The 4,419-nt window shown below is 34.7% G+C and overlaps 1 long non-coding RNA gene across 1 annotated transcript in view; it reads left to right on the top strand.

Moving 5' to 3' along the window:
* Positions 1–232: 232 nt before the first annotated feature.
* The window catches only part of LOC105524080, a 37,440-nt gene continuing 33,253 nt past the window's right edge, over positions 233–4,419 (top strand). Inside the window, exon 1 of the long non-coding RNA XR_001003692.1 lies at positions 233–439. This is a non-coding gene — a long non-coding RNA (uncharacterized LOC105524080). The remainder of the gene's footprint in view (positions 440–4,419) is intronic.

Here is a 4,419-nt window from a genome sequence, read left to right as displayed (position 1 = left end):
TGACATACATAATAATGTGTGTGTGTGTGTGTGTGCGCGTGTGTGTTTGTGTGGAGTTTTAATTTTAAATACAGGAAATATAAAGAGACATAATATTTTATAACACCAATGGTTTGGAGGCTGTCCATATTCTTTAAGACTGCAAAAGTGTTCAGAGACAGAATTTTCAGACTAAAACACTGTATCAGAACTTTGAGACTGAAACACAGCATCGTGTACATTCAGAGTTGAAGACACTCCTGTGAGCACTCGATGTGAATGTGAGTGGATAGTACATGATAGCAAATGGCCCTGCCTTTATTACCTGACTCACTTGTACCAGAATAGCCCCAACATCACTCACGCCTTATTTACTCTTTAGGAAACTATTTGAACTCTTTCAGAAGACCGACTCCTTGATAATCCAGTAGTATTCCTGTTTCCAACATTTCACATTATTGTAAGTTGCATTATAGTGAACAGAATTTTATTGGAGTACAAGAGCTATATCTCAGGTTCTACTGAGTATATCATTTTGTTTTGTCAGACAATTTTATGGATAATTATGGATGAAAATTTATATAAAATATAAAAGTCATCAGTGACTCTTTTCTCGCTTAACCTGTGTAATCAATTGGTCGAGTCCTATTGATTTTTCTCAATAGCTTCCCAATTTCTCTTCTTCTCTGTTTCTCCACCACATCAATATAGTTCAAGCAACCATCACTTTCCCCTAATTCATTAGAGCAGCATTCTACCTGTCACCAATCCACTGGGACGAATTCAAAGAAACTGATTTGAGTATTTCATTTCAACAATTGTCTTCTTGAAATATTGTTAAAAGTATTGTCATTTTTTGCTTTGCCCCCATTCCTGGGTGGGCCAAACTCTCAGTGAATCATGACATTGAACCCCGCCTGGAATGGGTTGTTCAGCAGTACATAGAAGGTGCCTGATAGCTGAGTGCATCAGTCCAGATCCTTTTCGTCTATGCCTTGCACCAAGTCTGCATATATCTAGATAAAATGAATCTGTCAGCCTACTTTGACAGTAAAATGATGGGCATATGAAAAGTTGAATTAAATCTAAGACCAGTTGAATTCTGAGAGAAGGCAGGGTAGAGAACAGCCGTCATAGACATGGGAAATCTTAGACTTTTCCAATTCTGAATTCTAATAAATGTAGCTAAAAAAGATCAGATTAAAACTGTTTACTTGTCAGGTATCTGTCTTGGAACTAAAGGCATTTTCCATGTGAAATATAATTAAATGACCTACAGAATAAAAGAATGTCTTAAAAATATTTATCAATATTTCCCATCAATGTTACTTATAAATATTTATTATATTTTGGATAATAAATGAGTATTATGAATAACAGGTTACTTAAGGAGTATGTTTCTATCAATCAAATTAATAATGTGTAAATTATATAAGTGATTGTTTAAAAATATATATTTTCAGTGGATAAATAAAATATTTTAAAAAGTAAATCAGTAACTTACACAAATAATCACACTGATGAGTTTATGCATTCATTAGAAAAACTACTTTTAAGGTATTCATGTATTTCTGGATTACAAAAGTCAAAAAAAAAAAAGCAAATACTGTGTTATTCAACACACCTTTACATATCTTTTATGATTATTGTCAATGATTTAACAGTCAATTAGACCTAGCTATGTTCTTGAAGGACTTTATGATCCCTGAGCAGAACACGAGGCAATAATGATCACTTTCTGGGAAAAACTACCTTAAGAAAATGTGAGATTCTGATGCACGAAGCTGTCCTAGCTTTTGGGATATGCACCATCTAGCATTATCAGCATTGTTGGTGAGATCTCGCTACCATGCAAACGTGTGAAAAGTAAAATCACATTTTGTCCTGGTAGAGATACAAATTGGATTTTTTTTTTCTCCACTAAGTAATCTGAATGAAATATTTCTGAAATTAAAACCTCAAATGTAAAGGAGGATAATTGAGTCTTATTTTATTTTACTTATTTATTTTTTGGTAGCAAGTTTGGAACACAGCAGTTAGTTTATGGCTTAAGACTGTATAACATCTTGAAGAACTGATTTTTAGTAAATGTACCTGTTACAGGACTGTATACAGCACTTCAAAATACAAACAGTATTTCAACACTGTAAACTAAATAAAACCTGCAACAATTTATAAGCAAAAGTCTCTTTTTAAAAATTCTAGGTTGCTTATCAAAGCGGGATGCTATACTCTTTTTTTGGAGCCTCTTCAATTCTAAGGAGTCCTACGGTCACTTAATGGAGCTCTACACTTGGCAAGTTGTTAAAATTTCTTCTTCCTTAGTAACTGAGCAGCAAATGTCCTACTTGGTTTGATCTGAGCAGCATAAATGAATATAAAAAACGAGAGGTAACAAATCTTTAAAAGACCTAATAATATCAAAATATGGTTATGCTGTAGAAAAGTTATCTAGTTCTTTAGTGATATGTTTTACTCCTATTGTAATCAAGTTATGAATCATACATCTAACTAGATATATGTAAACTGGTATATATAATAAATGGTTTTACCTTGAACTTATGAGACAATGTCCTAGTGATTTTCTAACAATACGTATTGTAACAAAATTCCTATAGAAAGACATACCCTTGGTGCTCATTAAAAATGCTTTGGTTCTGTAATGTCAAAGCAGATTACTTTCCCAACATAAATATTATTTTCACAATGCTCCCAAAAGGTACAGAACATATCTATAAGGGATAAAGAATGAAGAGGTTATTTGCAGTACAAGCACTCATTTTAGTGGCAATTGAAGTAAACCACAAGGAGGAAAGATGAATTCACACTGCAGTTACCTTTTTTTTTTATCTTGGACTTCATGTTTTTCATTTTATTTTCCATTTTTAAAGATATTTAGTTCTCATTCTACTCTAAATGCAGAGGGAGGGAGCTAATACATAGATCCTGAAGAACAAAAGGACCAGTAATGGGAAGTGTTATGCCGCTTGCCTGTTTCTGAAGTACTGTTTTATTTTATTTATTCTTTCAGGCCCTGTTTTCCTGACACTTTTTTATTTTATTTATTCTTCCAATCTTTGTTTTTCGGACACATTTTACATCAAGAAAATACCATGACTAATACTGAGAAATTGGAAGAAATTTTTTTTTTGAGACAGGGAGTTTTATTGGGGGGCTTACCTACAGGGGAGAAGTCCAGTGGCAGCAGGCTGGGCCGAAGAACCACAACCATTTGTGAGAGGCATGCAGTTCATATAGCACTTTCACGTAGCACCATTTACCTAACAACCTTCACCTGGCAACCTTCATTCAACACCCCCCTCCAAATCCCCTCTACACCACATGTTCCACGGGCTGGGCTAGGGGCTCAGATGTTACTCATAAACAAGGAATGAATCTCTGGAGTGGCCACTCCCAGATTCCCTAGCTCAGCAAACACATTCGGATGTCTCTGCCATACAGGGTCATTCTCGGAGTATGCGTAAGTTTTTGCTCTCAGGTGCGCTTACATACAGTAGGCTTATGATAGCATTTATATTTAAAGAAGTAACAAAAATCAATTGTCTAAAAGAGATATTGTATTCAAAACTTAGAACTCTGATGCTTTACACTTTGGGAAAAACAGGATATCTAGTTTGGTGTTTGCGTTTCTGCCTTCCTGTCTTTTTAATTATGACTAAAGTATGTGATATATGCATATTATCTTCGTAGTGTAAGTTTAAACAGTATCAGAATAGGAACAATGAGATTTATATATTTCTTTCTTCTCCTGAAGCACTTGGCGTGGTCCTCTAGCACACGGTAGGTGATATAGGGAAGGTGTCTTGTGAAATCAGGAAAGCATTGGCAGTTTGGTTAAGATATCCAACTTCTAATCTTACTTTGACAAATAACTAGCTGAAAAGCAAAGTCACTTAACCACTTTTAGCTTCAGTTGCTCCATTTTTCACATACAATTATTGTGTTTACCTAAATGATTTGTTTTACTAAATGAAGTCACAGGGGATTTAAAAAAACTTTAAATGTTCTATAGATGTCAGAGTAGATTTATTAATTATAATTTATTAAATCAGTGTGTACTACCTATAGCAATGTGTACTACCTTTTGGTTAGTGAGCAACTCCCAGCCTTTCCAAGCAGGATGCTAGAGAGCTGAATCAGCATCTAATAGTCTTCATGAAGAAGACTGAGTAGCTCGGTATGACTTACAGTTGGTGGTAGTTGCATGCGGTGCCCGCAAACTATGAGTGGATAGTTGTGCAGCTAGTGAACCATTCATAGAAAAGCTTCCTGAAAACAAGGAATGCAAAGGAGTTATCACAATCAATTCTTCATATTGAAGCTCTGGGCCAAGGAAAGCTTAAATTGGGGAATTCCAGAATGTTTTCAGTGTTTACCACGAAGATTTTCCTAGACTGAAAACTTTTTCTTGACTATGCA

The sequence above is a fragment of the Colobus angolensis genome, unplaced genomic scaffold, assembly GCF_000951035.1.
Source record: "Colobus angolensis palliatus isolate OR3802 unplaced genomic scaffold, Cang.pa_1.0 Scaffold489, whole genome shotgun sequence".
Classification (NCBI taxonomy): domain Eukaryota; kingdom Metazoa; phylum Chordata; class Mammalia; order Primates; family Cercopithecidae; genus Colobus; species Colobus angolensis.
Note: the sequence above shows the minus strand (reverse complement) of the source record. Positions and strands in the feature narration are given on the sequence as shown.